This window comes from Ambystoma mexicanum, chromosome 5p (genome assembly GCF_040938575.1).
Source record: "Ambystoma mexicanum isolate Mex_15411 chromosome 5p, UKY_AmexF1_1, whole genome shotgun sequence".
NCBI lineage: Eukaryota > Metazoa > Chordata > Amphibia > Caudata > Ambystomatidae > Ambystoma > Ambystoma mexicanum.
Genome location: NC_090930.1, coordinates 1,174,682,090 through 1,174,701,765, shown reverse-complemented (window position 1 = coordinate 1,174,701,765; position 19,676 = coordinate 1,174,682,090).

Genomic DNA, 19,676 nt, shown 5'->3' with positions numbered 1-19,676 from the left:
AACCTGTTTGGAATGGATCTTGCAGGTGACTATCCTGTAGCCATGTGTTAAATTCTTTTAAGAGTAGTCTGGCAAATAGTTTGCTCGGGCAATCCACTAATGCTATTGGCCTATATGATATGGGATTCTCGTGATTACCTTTTTTGAAAATCGGGAGAATAATGGATTTTTTCCAGGTCTCCGGAATAACACCAGATGTCAATACATGATTGAAAATCCGATTGAGAATGCCTGCCCATTCATCAATGTGCATTTTTCGCATAGCATTGTGCAGCCCATCAGGGTCTACTGCACGGGAAGAGCTCAATTTTGTGATGCAAAGTTTGATGTCATCTATATCAAACGTAAATTCTCTTGATGCCGTGAGCAAATTGAGATCTAATTGCATATCAGGAAAGGGAGAGAGATATAGTTTCTGAAAATACATCTGCCATGTCTCAGACGAAATCGAGTTTATTTGGGCTATATGTTGCGGGATGTCGGTTGTACGATTAAGCAGGGCCCAAATACAAGCTGTAGATTTTGATGTGAGTTGTTTAAGCATAGTTATCCCCTCTAATTCATACAGCTTGGCTCTTTTTATTCTGAGCCATTTCTTATAACTTTGCTTAGCTGATCTAATTTATTTCAGCCATGTCAGGTTTTTGCGACTTCGGCAAATATCGAATTTCCTTTCTTAGATCAGATTTTCGATATTTTATTTCTAGATCATAGGCATGATTATGCCGTTGTTTAATCAGCCCATTATTACTGATTACTCGGGTAAACGTCTTTATGGCAGTTGTATAATCTTTAACCACAAGATTACTCTGGTACATGGTCTCTAGATTATAATCTAGAGTTCTCAATTTCTCTATATCCCAAGACAATCTATTTCTCCCGTTGTTCACAACAGCACCAGTTACATTCGTATTAAACCATTGCATCATTTGAGTGTGACCAGTTTGCAATGACAGTTTGAGTTTGTGATGATCACTAAGATCTGTATTGATAATTTCCAACTTTTGGACTGAGTCAACATTTTTAGCATTAATATATATATAATCAATTATAGCATGCTGGGCACCTCTTTGCCAGGTGGACTGGGCAGGACAGTCACCCCTCACATTTCCATTTAACATCAAAAATTTGCGCTCAGACATGATTGAGGACCATATCATTTCATCTTCCGGTAAGGGGACAGCCCCCTCTGGAATAAGATGCAGATTCAGATCGCCCAATATTAGAATGTGTGTTAAAACGGTGTCAATGGCCAGTACATCTAATATTTTTACCAATTGTTTAAAGAAGTCTTCTGAGGCTAATGTGTTACTACACCAATAAATGTTAACAATTGCTATTCTTTGATGAGGGCTAGATAATTTTACCACTTGAAACGATACATAGGGAACCTTGCACATGGTTGCTTCTAGACCACAGGTCTTTTTTACTACTAATATGAGCCCTCCTTTGGGTCGGCCCTGAGCACCTTTTTTGGCGGGAGTAAAAAGTATAGTGTGTGAGTCCCAGATCGGTGGCAAAACCAGCCATGTTTCATGAAGGGCAACCATGTCACTGTCAATTAGGTCCCCATTTACTATAGAGTTGAGATGGCTGTGACCCTGTGTGTTCCAGGAAATCAGAGTCAAGATCTTGGTATCATGGCATAGTTATGCATGTGTAATTTGATCCGTTATTTCTTGGTGAGGGGAGCTATTAGAAGCTGATGTGAATATATGTGACATATGGCCCTGTAACGTTGTGGGACCAGGCATTATTTCTTGTGATAGAGTAAACCCTTTGTCAAATAACATCATTCTGGCCTTCCACAAAGTCTCGGCTACCAATGAAGATCGAATATATAAGCGGACGACAGACAGATACGTATGGTTTGTGAACTCAATTTGCTCGATATCCAATGATGAGATAGCTGAAAGAGCAGGGATTTCTGCACAAATGTTGAGAACACTAGACCGATTCAAATCATAGGCCTTAAATGGTGCGTCTCGACATTTAATTATAAAGCGATGGTAGGATAGCTTTTGTTCTGCTTTGAACTGTGCCAGTCGATCTCTGGACAACACCGGTAGCCTTCCTGGGGAATATGCCCTCCTGTCTTGGTAGGCAGCAGTGGTTGCCTGAGGCCCCTTTATTAGGGGCTTATGCGAATGAAACCCCTTTTCTGTCAGTTTAGATGGATTGATCTCATTTGATTGGTGGATAAAGGCTTCGATGGAGGCCTTAATTTCTTCTCGCAGCTCTTGTCGAGAAACTGGAGTCTGATTGGAGGCAGGGACAGGAGCGAGAATAGGAACCTGAGGTGGATGCGATGATTTCATCTGAAAGTTAGCACTGGTATTGCGCGTCAGATATGCCTCCACTGAGGCTCTAATTTGGTCCTCAACATTTTTCGGAAAACAGTCCTCTCTTGGCGAGGCAACATGGGCTACTAAGCTCTGGGTTGGCTGGCCATGAGACTGTGGGACTTGTCTGATGTCAGCTTGTAAACAGTGAGCCTGTGCCTGATCACTCACGGCTATTGGGGACAAAGTGTCACAATGTTCCTGTCTTCCTATCTGAGGAGGCTTACTTGGTAACAACTTCAGGTATGAATCAATGGATTTCTGTACCTGAGTCTGAATGGCCATTAATATGGGGGCGCTCTGAGCACCAGTTGAATGAGACAAGGACTCCGCCAGCACTATTGTAGCAGCAATTGAAGATACCGGAGGAGTTGCTTCCGGGCTTTTTAACTGGGAGCCTCGCTGATCATTACTGCACTCAACCATCTGTACTAGATCATCCAATGGTCTGTGCGGGACAACCGACACCGCCATTGGAGTCACCTCAGAATTCTGAGTGCCAGGATCAGATGTGGAAATGTTCATCTGATCGATTGGTGAATCTGCATGATTTTTCCGTTTTTTCCCCACTGTTGATTTTGTAACAAGAGTTTTGGATTTGACAGATTGAACTTTCCTTCTTTTGGTGGGCCGTAGTATGGTAGATTTTGCTGAGGTTGTGCAAAATACCTCAAACATGTTTTTTGATGGTGAGGTGCCGGAGAGCTGACTTTTCTTGAGGCTATTGACAGGCACAGGAACATCCATGTGATCATTTGACACTGCTACAAAAACAGGCAGGGACACGGGATCATCCGTGTGACCAGATGACAATGTCCCGGCAGGGCCTTCCGATGTCTTGGTAGCACTGTCAAGGATGTTGGGGTCTCCAATTATGATGGGAGATTGATCTATCATCGGCACCATCAGCAAATTAAATTGAGTTGGGGCCATTCCAGCATGTAGCATGAAATTACTATCATGTGTTTGTGTACAGACTGCTTGGGTGATTTTTGGGCTCAATGATTTTTGTGTCTGACAAAATGGATTGGGTCGTGTTATGATTTTTGAATACAAGGAGAGCAGTTGTTCAAGACTGATAGTCTGTTTTGAGACTTTTATATCCAACCCCTCGTATAGTTTTGCCATCGCTAACAGAGCTGTGTTCATTGCTGACAATGTGTTGTTCAGGGCCGGAGCATCTGGGAAAGAGTATCTCTCCCTGAGATTTGGGTTGAGAAAGAAATAAGATACTCGGGGGCCCTGATCAAAACGTGGTTGTCTCGGGGTAGGTGCTACAAAAGAATCTGCTTCCTCAATTAATTCCGGGGGAGGAATCGGGCGTGTTACCGGGGATGCCATTGGTTCTGGTGCAGATGTATTATCGTGGGGCAACACAGGTGATAGAGTTTCGCCATTAGTACCAAAGGGGCTATTTAGACCATGCACTAACTGAATTAAATCACCGGTGTTTGAGCACACATATACAACTTCTTCAGAATGCTCCTCTGTTCGATTAGAGAGGTTCATAAATTCGATATCCTCCTCCTCTATTTCTCCAATCATTGTCAAATGAGTGTAAGCTTGTCTCAGTTTGTGTTGGGCCAGGACTGAACACTTAACAGGCTGTGGTATGGTATCCCCCAGACAAAGGGCTGTGATGGGTCGTAGGTCACCTGCAGCGCAGGCAGTTGTCAGCGTGTTGTCAGTGGGAGCACCATGCAAACTGGTTTCTCGGGATGGAATATCAGAGACTGCCATAGGCGTGAGGTCAAGGATGAGAGGGCCAGACGGCTGATCTGCAACATCAGGCCCCATAGAAACAGGTTGAATTGTTGGGGGCGGGTGGCCAGAATGACCCTCGTCCACAGACGTGATCCCCTCAGTTGGACACAGTTGAATGTCGTCAGACACTGACTGTGAACGCTGAGAAGTAGCACGCCCCACACATGGTAATAGACTTGTGAGTCGAGGTTGAAGAAGAATTTTTCTTGTAGCATTTCCATGCCCTGACTCAATCAATCTTATCCGAGTCTCTAAAATGGGCAGCATGCTGTAGGTCAATGTATAAGGAATCATACAATTAACCACTGAATACAGAAAACAAAAATGAAAGTAAACTGGGTGTAATCGTGTAAAGGTTAGGCTGAGGAATAGATAATACCCGCGAACAGCAAACAGTACTTATAGTACTTGCTGAGTGCGTGCGCGGGTGCGCTGTGACGTAGGATAATGTAGGGCCAAGCAGGGCGGGCTTGTAAGGGGCGTGATCAAATTGCGCAGTAGCCCTTTGTTGCTTTCCTTTAGTCCAGGCAGATCGTGTGCTGCAGAAAAGGACGTCCTCCGGTTGAAACACAATGCTGCTCGTACGGCAGCTTAAAGGATAGTTCCGGGACTTTTTTTTTATTGTTCCTATGGTTCAGCCATGTGTTTTTAAGCATAAATCGGTAGATCGTAGAAAACTTTCCTATGGACCTTACCCGACTTTTCATCCATTAACGCACTCGAAAACAGCCGCCATTTTATGATAATCCTATCATTTCCCCCCATCGCCCCGGCTCACCTGCTTTTGCGGCACTAAATCAAATCCCCGCCCCTGAGCCTGACATCAGCAGACGCGTACCGCCCATTTCCCAACGCCAAAGCACGTTTCGTGTCAACAATCGCTGCGCCTCAGCTAATGAAGTGTCGCCATGGAAATGGCAGGACGCCTCTTTCCTCTATAAGTATAAACACACCGTTTCACAACACACAGCAGCAGATTTTCGATTCCATTCCTCTCTCTGTGTTACTTTGAGTATTCTGTGACTCGTTTCTGTGCTCTGGTCTGCTACCTTTGCCGCTTCTAGGCCTTGTGAACACCTGTACCATCTCTGTAAATTATTTTACTTTCTTTACCACACAATGGCTACAATAATGCCGTATATGTACGAGCCCGAGTACACCGAGGAAGAACTACTGGAAAGGCAAGCACGCGAAAACGATGGGGATTCGGACGGCAGTTGGGAGGACCAGTCAACGGATGAAGAGCCTGGACCATGTCGCATGGACGGCGTCTCCACCTGGTGCACGTGCAATCGGTGCGAGCTAATGCCAACTGAGGAGGAGAACTGCTGCTGCCGTGAAAATTCCGGGTGCTTGGCCTACATTTCAGAAGGCGAGCCAAGTCCGCAATGCATCACCGAGCTGCCAGAGTTCAGGGAAGCCTGCCTCTCACGGACCGTGTTGAGGATGATGATGGTGCTTATGCACGAACTTCGCGGCACTGTTCGTCCGCGTAATCCGAGTAACGAGTAAGTATACTCTGGTTGTGATGTCAGTGATGCCACTACTATGTCATGGTCATCTCCCACATATAAAATTACATCTACATATCATTCGAATGCATGTAAATTGGTTCCATATTGTGCATTTTCTAGATAGAATTTTTTTCAAAGCAGAATGACATTTTTTACCTGAATCGACAGTGATAAGAAAGTTTTGTCATTTTAATACAGTTTGCATCTTTCATTTTCACAGGTGGTACAGGCTGGTGGCCTATCGTTGCTTCAATTGGTGGCTTCACGGGAGGCTCGGACACCGTGTTCGGAGAGTAATACCTGCCTGTGCGGTACTTGCCATTAGACAACATTTCCCCAGCGACAGTGGACAATACCGCAGATTTTCCCTGGATGTGCTGCAACCGGAACTTTACAATGTGTAATGTTTATTATTTATGTTCAATTGAAATTAAGATCTAAAATAAAACCCAACATATATTTTAACAATGGTTGTTTTGATTTTTTAAATGAATCTAGTGTGTCTCCATTGAATAGTCTTCCTGTGCCTTGTCTTGTCACACCACATGTCTCCGGCCAGCATCCTCCCTCACGCAGGCCGCCCAATAAATCATCCTTTTGGGCACCGGGTACAGAGATGACCCCCTCTGGCCCGTGCCGCCTTGCCACCACAGGCCAGCCTGCTGCTGACTAACTGCCTAGGCATCCAGGGTCTCCAGGGTGAACTGCACCCATATATTCTCCTGGGAGGGTGAGGTATTTATAAACTCACCCCCTGCCTTCCATGTACTAGATCCTGCAGCCTGCCTCTTACATGCAGTTAGATGGCCTCTCCTTGGTGAGGCCCTGCGGCAAACGAGTCAGTTCGCACCGGGGTACTTGTGCTGGCAAGTGGAGCTGTCAGGGAGCGATAAAGGCTAAGAGGTGCCAAAGACCATGTACACTTCAAAGTGGTCTATAGAGCAGGGGTTGTTGTTCCCATGTCTACCTCCAGATCCCGTGTCTCCTGCCAAGCATCCCCCCTCACGCTGGACGCCCCTTGCAAACCGCATAATGCCACGACATATACACGTCATTCATTCACAAACACACCCCAGTTTCGAATCCTTTATAACCCACTTCATATTTCTAATGAGCACTTCTTTGCACTTTGCTAGTCAACCCGTGAAGGTGCTGGTTATCTGCTCTTCGTCTCTGTGAACTTCCGTGACCACTTCGAGGAAACTCCTCAGTTTGCAACCTATGACTGCTCCCTGTTCTACGACAAGAAACTACTCTGATCCCTGCATCTAACTGTTTGTTCGTCAAGGTAAGGCCATGTACCATAATCATTTTGCGTCCAATTTCTTTTCGTTCAAGACAGTACATGCAAGGAACTAGTCACATGTTCTGAGTTTACATTGGTATTCATAGAGAATTGTTGATCTTTACTTTTCAGAATTTTCCACAATGCCTGCCTGTTCCATTGGCGGTTGCCCTTCGAAGACCCATAATAAATCTGAAGGTACTATAATGCATGTTTTCCCTAAGACAATAGATCAGATAAGAGAATGGGTCCGATATTGCGGATATCCACCGTCTGAGCTTGAAAGTAGAGTCATGGAAGTCTTTGCGGACAAGAGGGGTGATCGATACCGCATCTGCAGCAGGCACTTTACCTCTAACATGTACTCCACATCATTGCTAATAAAGAAGAACACACCGCGAGCGAGGCGAAAATTGCTCTCAACCGCTATTCCCACTCTATTCGTCCACATCCCTCCACTGGTGAGTCAAGTTTACGTATTTATCTCTCGGCCTTGCGGTAGTGTGTAGCATTAGCTAACAATAATTTCCCCATTTATGTATCCACTCAATATGAAGGCGGAAGATTCTCCATCCTTGTCGTTATTGCAGTCATCAGCCACTTCAAGCGCCTATCGGGTAATCTTACTTGGCTATTCTGCCACTGACTTGTTTTAGGCATGTAAATCAATAGTTTTAATTTATCGTGTAATTATTTTACCTAATGGTACACCCTTGTACTTGTCCTCTAGTCTTTGTTTTCAGTTATAATTATTGTTATCCAAAATAATGCAAGTACTGTCTTTCAGGGAGATGCTGAGGAGTCCAACGTATTGACGACTACCGTTGATGTCACTCAGATGCTCGAGGTACGTTTCCGGACAGTTCCATCGATGGAGATCATCAGATCTTGCATTCTTGTAGCGTGATTGTTACACACAATGTTTCTTTCGTTTTTAGCCATTGATATGTCCTTCTGTCGTCGCCCTCCTATGTGTCTTCTTTTTTCAATATTGTGTTCATTACTAATGAAAGTCCTATGTTTCAGGGAGTCGATGGAGCATTAGTCCAAGAAGAAGGGGGAGCATGCAGTTACGGGTCGGCGCAACAGCTTGCAAAAGTGTGCACCGCAGTTACATCGTCCCTTGATGTTCTTATGCATTTCAAGGTATGGATACTGACAGTTCGATCAAGCGAAATCATATGACGTGATTACATCCGCTATACTTCCTTCTTTATTAACGCAAGTACTATGTTTCAGGGAGATGACGGAGCTTCTTCTACAAGAACATCACCCCTAGTAGTTGATGCAGATCTCTGGGTGGTGACACTTCCAACGATCGAGCAAATCGAATCATATTTACATATCCATTATTTATTTTAGACAACTGATCATTTGTGCAGGTCTATTTAGATGAGCCGTTGACGCCTGCACAAAATTTATGTTCTTTTTAACAAAATAGAAAACCATACTAATGCAATTACTGTGTTTCAGGGAGTTACTGAAGCATCATCTTCAATAATATCATCAATGGAAGTCTATGAGGAGCATGAGGTATGGATCTTGACAGTTCTATCTAACTAGATCAACAATGCGTGAATAATTGTCGTTTGAATGTTCTACACAAAGCGTTCATTCGTGTTTTGCTATTGAGATGTACGTGGGTATTGGTCCCCAAGTACATTTTGTGTTTTCAATATTATTATACATACTAATGAAAGTTCTATGTTTCAGGGAGTCGATGGAGCGTCAGTGCGTGACGGATGTGCTTATCATGAAAATATAGTCGTAGCAGCGCAAGAGGAAGTGGAGACATGCACACACGAGTCGGAGCAACAGCGTCCTGATGTTGAAGTTCGAGGCAAGAAAGTTTCAAAGAAAAGAAAGCAAAAGAAGGTTAGTGTCCTGGTCACTATATTATGTTGTTTTTCACTGTTAATAGTTAAATACTGTAAGTTGTGTTTAAACTGAACATCCCTTTTCCAATCTGTCCTCTAGTTGCGAGTGGGTGTACGAACTAGATCTACACAGACAGTGAAGCGAACGAGAGATGTTGCTTGTCAAACCTTTTGGCAGGGACTTGAGACTGGAGATGCATCGTGCCAATGGGAAGAATATGAAGTGATTGACAACGGAGCTATACCACCACCAGCCATTGATAGTGAATGTCCTCCTGGTAGTTCGGATGCAGTCAGAGATCAATTCACAGAATCCACACCCGCAAAAGCTAAGACCGCGAGAAAGTTGAAGAAATTGTCTTATTCACCCATCGCCGGAGAAGGAACAGATGTTGCAATGGAAGAGAATGAAGTGGATTACAATGAAACACCATCAATATCACTGAACATAGCGGAAGACGATATCAGAGATTCTACCTTTCATGTGAGTGACATGTCCTGAACCAGCTGGGATGCAGAGTGACAGTATAAGGAAAGAGGCCAAATTCATTGTATTCGATAGTTGTTTGATTGATATTATTATTCGGTTGAAATGTGGGCATTCGGTAGGTGGGGAAGTATGTGGGGAGCCATTGATTAATGTGACTCGTGCAATTCGAGGCACTAACCTTAAAATACATGCCACCTGTACAAAATATCATCCTTTCTCATGGTCTGCACAACCCATGCTGGGGCAACTGCCAGCAGGCAATCTACTTTGTGCAGCGGCTGCACTTTTTAGTGGTTCAAGTTTTAAAAAGTTAGAGTCTTTCTTTCAGTTTGTGGGAATCCATTTCATTGCGAAAACTCAGTTCTACAAATACCAAACCAATTATCTATTTCCAGCCATTAGCGAAGCTTGGAGAATGGAAAAAATGTCTATTGATAGTACATTCGCGGGCAAACGGTTCAGGCTAGCCGGTGATGGACAGTGCGACAGCCCAGGATTTTCAGCCAAGTACTGCACCTACCACTTTCAGGACATGGAAAGTAAGAAAATTGTGAGTTCGGTGGTCGTGCAGGTGTCACAAAGTACATCCTCAGTGGCCATGGAGAAAGTTGGCTTTGTAGCATCATTGCAAGAACTACAATCGCGGGGAATGGTGATCGACCTGATAGCCACGGACAGACACGTTTCAATTGCCAAGACAATGAGGGAAGAGTACAAAAATATAAATCACCAATTTGACGTTTGGCATCTTGCAAAAACAATCAATAAAAAAATGTCGGCTGCAGGTAAAAAAAAGAAATGCAAGGTATTTCACAGTGGTCCAAGTCAATCAGCAACCATCTTTGGTGGAGCTCAAAAACATGTGGAGGGTCGTTGGAAATTCTACTGGAAAAATGGCGGTCAGTAATGCTACACTGTACCAACGTTCACCGTTGGAACACAAACCAACATTTCCACAATTGTGAACATGGCCATTTGGCCACAGAGGAGGCACGGAAGAAGAAGTGGTTGATTCCTTCATCACCCACTCACAAAGCCATTGAAAAGATTGTATTTGATAAAACTATAACAAGAGATTTGAGGGGACTCACGGAATTCTGCCACACAGGAGATTTGGAGGTGTTCCACAATATGTGCCTAAAGTACAGGCCAAAACGATTGCATTTTGGCATGGAGGGCATGATAAATCGGACTCTTCTAGCGGTCTTGGCACATAACCATAATGTTGGCCGTCAACAAAGTAGGACGACCGGAACTTTAGGGACGCTTCGCTACAATAAGGCCTTCACTAAAAGAAGTAAACAATGGGTGATCAAACCAGTGTTTGAGGATATGCAATATGATTTTATTGAGAGACTTATTGTTGACGTCCTAGATAGGCACATAAATGGAGTTGTGAACGAACCTGTGCAGGGGACAACTGCATTGCCACCCAACGTTGCCTCTGTTCCATGTCCACCTAAAGAAGAGCTCATTGAGAAATACACATCACGGTTTAAATGATTGTAATTTGATTGTCTGTTCTCTCGAGTCTCCTCATGCCGCAGGCCCATTGAATATGTGTATCTATGTAATGTGTAAATAAAAGTGATTGCTCAGTGTGCATGCAATGTGTCTATCCAACCTTGTTCATTTGCGCATTAAATTAAACCAAACAGTATTATAAATAATTTTTCAAAAAATATAGAATGTCTCTGTATTTATGGTTCTCTGGGGCTGCAAAGCACGCAGACAAAATGCAAAGATGGAGTGTAAATTTCAAGTCCTGTGAGATGGCCTTACACTGAATGTAGCTAACTAGGAATGTGTGCTCGTTCAAAGTGAAGGTCAGCTGATTTGATTTTTTGCTTGGGTGCCGGAATGGCCCACGACTCAGTATAAGGTTCTATTGTTATTTGACCTTGACAGGCCGGGAGCATCCCGAAAGACTTCTTTTTGGGGGTGTGGGGCAATAACGTAAGAAACGATAATGAATATAATTTCAGAAACGAAAGCCATTTCATGTTTGTTCATTAGAAGAAATAACGTCGGCATAGAAGGAGTGGTATTTCGGGGCTGCCCTACGCACAGACACAATGGAACATGCAAATATAATGTAAGTAACTCTTTAGATGAGTTTATACCGCAATTTAATTACTATACAGTAGCTTTAAAGACGGGTTAAGTTGTACTTGTTCGTTCTATGTGGCATATTGTTTTGTACCGCGCACTATCTTGAGGAGAACCATCTCCTTTTACGGAAGCACCTCAAAACCTTCCTCTTTGCTTCTGCTTTCTCTCTCCCTCTCCCCTGCTACAACTGGTCCACTGTCTGCGACCTCGGTCCTGGGCCCTTCCACTCTCCACCTGCACTGCCTCCCTGTCAACCCCTGCACTGGGGGACTGTCTCAGTATCCTACAGCCCTCCCTTGATGTATAATACCCAGTTGCACTGTCCTAGCTTGAAATAATTTCCCGACCTAATATATAAAATGAATAATTTTAATAAAGATCTGATGGTGAGACTAATTTCATTTTTTATGCTTTTCAAACAGGTACATCATCCATTATTGTCTGTGTCACGAGTACCAGACACCGGCGGATGGGTTTTTCAACCGCCAGTTGCTTCTCCGCGTGAACAACGTTACCACCCTGACCATTTTATGGGACGATCGCCAAGTACAAGTATGCCCTTACGCGGTACTAACGGCTAGATGCAACATACAGACCGTTGTGGTGGCCTAGTGCCTCGTTGTTGGAATAGCCATGCGATTATCAGTGCGACCGAAGAGCTTATTTTATCGTAAACCAACACCCTGTGTACTGCACACGAACATCGCTTGCCTCAAGACGAACTATTTTGGATCGAGAGCAAATAAAAATGCAAATCGCTGAATATTCTCAAAACATTTGATGTCAAATAAATGTACTTTACTAAATTTACAATCTTGAGGTTTAATTTAAAAGTACAGTTTCATATTCCCAATTGTGGCGCGCTGTGTTGTGTGAGCTCATCTGTGTTGATTTCCTGGTTCTGTGTGGAGTCGCGTAGAAGACGCCTGGGCGCGTTTGCCTACGCAGCTCAGTCACGTCACGGATAGAGGCGGGGAATATGAATGTTTTGATCAAGTCTGTTTCAGGGGCGGGGGATTTGATTTAGTGCCGCAAAAGCGGGTGAGCCAGGGCGATGGGGGGAAATGATAGGATTATCATAAAATGGCGGCTGTTTTCGAGTGCGTTAATGGACGAAAAGTCGGGTAAGGTCCATAGGAAAGTTTTCTACGATCTACCGATTTATGCTTAAAAACCCATGGCCGAACCATAGGAACAATAAAAAAAAAGTCCCGGAACTATCCTTTAATCAGAGGGAGGTCCAAGAAAGATGCAAAAACGCTCCGGCTCCAAGTCCTGAAATATACACTTTAAAACTTGTATTTTTGCATCTAACAAACTAGTGTGTTGAATTCAAATGGACAACGTGAAATGCATTAACATTTTGGAATACTGATGCCTGAATAAATAGACCTATATTATTGCTAGCAGGGCCTTCTTAATTGTGTGCATGAAGGTTACTGGTTATTCTTTATACTTTCAGTGGTTGGCTCCACCAATAAGAGTCCATACCTCCACATGAGGAATTGTAAAAGGTCTGGAAAATGCTACTATAACTTCGATCCTCCATAGTTGTTTACCATAATATTCCTAAATAAGTAGATTTTTTTTGCAAAAATGTCGTCATTGCCTCTAAAAGAATGTAGTGATAGCAACGATATTCCACGCCTGAGAAATATATTCTTGGGTACTCAGTGGCATTAGTGGTCTGGAGTTTTAATGAGGTCATCTAAAGAGTTCAGAGCTAAATGCATTGGTGCAACAGGTTTAGCTACTTCTGTGTGCGCTTTGAATTAACGGACAACAACAAAAGGGGATCAACTGAACTAAATTGATATCCAAACACATTTCAAAACAGGAGGTAAAGAAATCTGCGCCCCCATCTTTTTTCTACACAGCAATGGTACACAAGGTCACTCTGTTCATCAATAGATTCCACTCAATTTAATGTTTTATTTATGGTCTATCGGTTATTTAGCCAAAAACATGGATACAAATGGCATTTCTGAATGCAGGCTCTCACATTAATTCCACCCCCTCGTCCCCCCATATAATTCAGCAAGTAATGGTAGAACCTTCTTAACATGGCCAGCAGTTATGTGGAAAATGTCTTTTGAAAGTACCTGCGACCAAGGAAAACTGCATCCCTGTGAAGGTGGGGTTACACTTTGAGTGAGTTGGAATCAGCACTGTCACTTCCATTGACAAACCAGCATCTTCTGGAAGTTCAATTTGGGGTTAGATGAGCTTTGCAACCAGGCGTATGAAGGTTGCATCCATGTGGAATGTCAGCTCCCCTAAGGTGGAGAAAGACCCCATAGATTCTTCACAAGTTCTGGTTTCCTAAAATATGTTGTTTTGGATCAAGGATTCAATGACATGTCTTATAATATAAAGGTGATATGGCTAGATTGTTGGGTAACATACTATGTATCTACCTTCCAAAACCACCAAAAGACGAACGACCTCATGGAATGGTACAATAATATGTTGAGAACCTGATAGTTGCATTCAAACTTCACAAATAGAGACAGTGGAATTGCCTCATACCACACATTCCTTTTGATCATTGAGAGGGGCCACAAAAAGTAGTGGGATAGAGCCTAATCAACCCGTTTGACACCCACAGTGTTGGGCCATCTTGTGTTAGTGACAAAGGGATGGAAGGAAGCCTCTGGAGTTTAAAAAAATATGCCAAAGTTCTCACAAAATACAGAAATGAAAGTTGCAAATCTAGAATGCAGCTTAAGTGAGTGAAAGACGGACCTTTGTATTAATGGTATGAACAGAAGACAGCCCAGAATGGTTTAAGGTGAGATAAAAGGACCGTATGGTGGAGCCTAAAAGTCCAAGGGCCTCCTTACTTTGTTGGAAGTAGCCTTGCCGGTTTTACCGGCAAGGGTACCTCCAAACTCGCATCTGGGTCCGGCACCCGCGAATGGGCAATTAACGGGCTATTCTGGCCCAGCCGGCACCAGTAATTGCCCTTTTGCGGGTGCCGGGCCCGGTACATCCCCATTCCCATTTGAGCCCCATAGGGCTCAATGGGAATGGGGAGTGTGGTAGCACCGGTACCGTTAATAACGGTACCGGTGCTACCATCATGTTCTGCTCGCGGGTGCCGGTATGGCCACCAGTTCAGACCTGGTGACTGCAAGGCCACCCGCGGGCAGAACTCTCAGTATGGCGTACGGTACCAACGGTGCAGGTAGCGATACCAGCGCCGTTGTTGCCTTACCGCCATACTTGTAATGACGCCCCAAGTCTTTTAAAGGTAAGTGTACGGGACCATAGACTGTCCCTTAAAAGAGAAGGACAGCATGTTGAGTACTTGCAGAGGTTTGGCCGTTAAGTTGAGGCAAGGTGCCTGTGTGATGGACGGGACAATAACATGACATAGTGTAAGGGTTGGACATTGGACATTGATGAACTTCTTGACAACTTCAAGAAGAGGCCTAAAAAAAGGAAGAACATTCTATGAATTTAAGAAAGACAATGGAATAACACTAGAGCGACCAGCACTGATTATACCCTGCATTGCAGAATGTACCACTGATGCGTATCTCATATTTGTAGAGATCCATGCAGTGTTTGACCAGTGTCTTGACTGGGTAGCCAAAGTGCAAATAAAGTGTACACAAATAAACGCTAAATTCTCAAGTGTGACAGAGAAGACAATGTCCAAGTGCAAGGATTTGCCGAATGTGCATGTTTAGATAAGTTTCGGAAACATGTATGTTTATCTGTGCTTTTGCTGGCCTCACACTTATGGTCTCGAATTTTCACGAGGAAGTGAGTTGCCATCAGTTCAAATACTACCATAGACACATTTTTCTGAATGGGCATCGTGTTTGTATTGTTGTTTACTTTATTTTGCAGCAGTTTTCTTTGTGGAGAGGTAGGGATACGGCTGGTGTCCTCTTTGTAAAACCGCTGGACAGCCGGAGGTTCACAGTCTACGACATCCAAAACCACCTTTTAGTTTCCAGTCAACAAAAAGTTACATTTTTAATTAGTAAAGAGCTAAAATAACACATTATTTGTATATGCACTACATTTTCATAGTTGTCGGGAGCAGGATCCTACTATGTGCAATGGCGGCCAAGTTTCCCAGGTCATACACCAAAATAGTTGTCCCACCGGATAGCTGTCTCTATCTCTGTCTGAAAGGTGTGGTGCTTTTGAGCTACAGTAATGACAATGTAGGCATTGCAGTTTGTATTCTAAAAGCTCATAAGGACCCACATGCATTCCACACGCAGCTTGGTAACAGAGTCCATCGCATATGTCTCCACATTGGGCTGCCCAAACGCCTACTAACAGTGGTCTTCTGGTACTGATTAAAAAGAAATGCCTCGGTAGTCCTTTAGGGTATCAAAAATAGGGTGCACTTGGGCCATGCTACACCTTGGTCCCTGCTATAGCTCCCCCAGTAATACCTGGCATCTGGTAACAAAGCCACAGTCATTAACATGTGAGAGTATTCTGCACAGGTCACACTTTTCCAACTTTTTATTCACAGACCTGTTCATAGCGGGTCCCTGCCAACAGCCAGCCATAGTCTGTAATGTCGACATGCAGTTACAATAACAATACAGAACATTTTTGTCATGTTTCACTATAATGTATTGCAATTTTGCAGGTGGACGGGCTTGCTGTAGTGGGGCGCATGCATGTAGCCTCCACTGTGGGGATCTACGTGAACACTACGGATCCTAAATGTCGAATCTAAAAATGCTGGTTTTGTTTCTCTGTTTCCCCAAACATGTCCCTGCATAATAATAATAATGTCCACCCATATTCGACACATATCCGCCCCCAACACATATAATAATGTGTCCCTCGAAATTTGGCATTTTTGGATTCGAGATTTTGGTGCACTCAGCAATTGCCCACTTTGGTGTATGCTTGCCTGTTTACCAAGCACTTGTAAAGGCATAGGAATGTGTTTATTAATATGTATTCATGGCAATTGACCTGCCTGCCCCTGCTCTGCATGCCTACAGATAAATGCGCCCTTGTTATCTTCAATTGTCAAATCATTTGGAGTACTACTCTCATCACAGGAAATTCAATGGGGCGTGAAATTTAATTTGGAACATCGTGTCACCAGTTAAAATCTAATTCTCCAGCTCGCTTATACGTCCATAGAATCTATACTAATGTAATATGTTGAATTAATGATTAATATAACACTGGTGACTTTCTTCATGTTCTCAAAGGTCATGTTCTTGTGTTCCTTATTTGCAGATGTTGATTCACCAAGATAATGTATATTTTTTTATCTGTATTAAAATAATATATACTTGGCGAAATGTGCCCATATTCATCTCCGATGAGATCCATCTGGGAGATTGCTTTGAGGGGTGCAGCAGTCAGGTCATGCGAGCAGGGTGTTGAGGAAAGAATGTGGGAGTCTCGGATGACTGATCTTCGATTGACACAGTATAGGGGAAGTCATTGCAGGGCAATGGCACAGAGTGGCCTTCAATGGCGCTGGTGATTTGAAACCTGTAGGGGCAGTAGGCTTCAGTACTCAGCTCCATCACAGGCATGGATGGGTGGGAGGGAAGATGGGAGGGAGGGGAGAGCAACTTCAGCTGAGCAGCACTTTAACAAGGTGGTGCTAGAGGGGGTTGGTTCCTTGAGAAGTGTGGCAAATAAACTCAGAATGCTTGCATTATGTATCGTACCACCTAATACCGCCCACACCTTCTTCAACATGTAGTCCTTGAGTGTAACAAGTGAACATTCATCTGTGAGAGTGTATCTTGCTGCACCCTGCATGCTGATTTAAGATTCCAAAGTTTCTATAACAGGCAGCTAATGCAAAACAGGAAATACATCAAAACAATAAATAAATACATCTTGCCGGTGGTAAAAATGCCAGGCCTCAAATTGAATATTGAATTAATGCATTAAGAAAAACAATGGAGCAGATTGAAATCATGAATCCAGTTGCCTTGCCATGGCTCCAAGCACTGCAGGCTTGATGTGCCTTACATTATAAACCTTGGCAGTTAACACTTTGCCAGGAGTGAATGCATGGAGGAGGGGAGGTGAGCGAGTGTGGCAGGGCAGTTTCAGCTGAACATGGCTTTCAAAATGAAATGGAGGATGGCAGGTTATTTGTGAATTGGCACAAGCAAGGTTGCATGTGGTGCGTTTAGTTTGTACATTCCAATTTGTCTAATGTGTTCTGAGACACGTAATCCTCCAATGGTAACAGGTGAAATGCATCTGCATCTGAAGTCAGGGAAAAACAAGAAGTAAAAAAACACTCCAATACCAACATGTGCTATGAAAAGGAATATATAAATGCAAGCAAAACATAATAAGCAAGCAGAAGCAGGGGCTAATTTAAAACAATTGGCAAATAATAAAATTCATAAACCAGTGTAAAATGTACTTTTAAAATAAATGCATTCAAAATAACAAGTGGATCAAGAACTGGGACCTTGTTAATTTAGGTATCTCCCAGTTGATTAGGCAGACCCCAGGTCCGAACCCTGGCTGTCAATCTTTCACCGATGAAACCCGTACATCACATTTGTAGAGAATGGTGATCCTTAAATGCCTATGTGTTTGAAAGGACACTTACATCACACTCCTTGCAGCAAAGTTGTGAGCCCAGGACGACACATGAAGGTGTGGTTGATTCCACCCCCCCATAGAAACACAATGAACCACCTTGGCATGCTGTTTGGTGGGGGAATTGTGAATGATTACAAGAACTGCCATGTTCTATTATTTTTTTTCTTCATTAATAAGGGTGCTATCATGTCTACTGCTTTTGTAATGCTGGCATACAATGGATCTAGAGGAATATTTGGTTGGACTCATTACATTGTTTTTCATACGTGAACTGATCAAACTATTTGATGATAGGATATGTAAGTGTTCTGGTGAGAGAGATTGGACCATTTCTAAATATGAATAGGAGACATCTGAGTTAATATCTCCGGATCCTCAATCATACAACCTAGACATAGTTGCATACCTGTATGGTGTTACCATAAAACGAATATAAGTGATCCAACTCTAATTTTAGATGAGGTGAAGGACATTACACCTAAAGTGTGACTAGCCACAAGCATGGGACTATATACTAGATGGATTACATGAATGTGTTTTCTGACTTCCTTCCGTCAACTGCATCTACTGTCCCCTAAAAAAAACACGTGTGTTTCTAGTCTAGTCTGTCAACTAAATTATTTAGTTTTTTGTGGGTATTTTGTTTTGTATTTTGATCTTTTCTTTTGAGCAGCAAAAACTAGAGACATAAATATAGAAGTAAACACCTTAGTAGAATGAGAGAAAGCCTCTGTGTCACTACTTCATATGCACCCTTCTGGAAAGGCATTGCAATTAGTACCATGAAATAACTGCAAGTGTGCCGACAACTCTCCCATCATGTTTAGTGGAATCACTCCCCCCGTACTGTACGACACAGCACAGCTTGAATACCAATGAAAAGTAATCCCAAGGCAAGTGGTGAATCCTGCTGCTGGTGCATGTAGAAGTGATGGCTGAGTGCGTCCTATTAAACTGCTCCTCCTGCCCATGTGTCTGGCAGTGGCAGATGGGCCTGCTGCAGAATCACATGAAGTGAAGTTTATTTTTTATTTTCTATTCAGGACTTCATTGTGCTGGTGATATTGTGCTTGTGATATTTAAATATGCCCTCAGCCCTGAGATACCAAGGAATCGAACACCTGGACCAAATCAGACAAAGGGGGGTAGCTCAAAACATGCTGAATTGACCAGAGATATTAATATGTTTGCAGAGAACATTCTGAATTGTGCTTAATCAACTGAAGCTGGTAAAATCACTTGATGTTACATTTGCACCATAGTTTCTTTTCCATGTTCAAGTTGATTTAAGATAAATGTGCGTTTATTTGGGCATTTTGTGGGGCAGTTTGAATCAGCTCATGAGGCTGCTGGACAGAGGTTAACCCATTACATGCTGACTGAAACTTGGTGAGCACTTTAAGGTTAGGCTAATGTTGACCCTGCTGATAGTTTCTATGATGATCTGGACTTCTTTCCCTTCTTCCTCCATGTTCTCCTGCCTGTTTTTTTTCTTCTTGGTGATTTCAATCTGAATCTCCCTTCCACCCACTCATACCCCCTCACATACCGCTTCTTTACTCCTTTCATCTCCCTAACCCCCGTCCTCGTATATCTCTGACTCCTCTTGGAAGTTAATCTTCTCCTCAATACCACTTGAATCTCCTGTTGCCCTCCATCCAATATATTCTTATGACCACTTCCTCCTCTGTTTCTCTATTTTACTACCTACAATTCCCA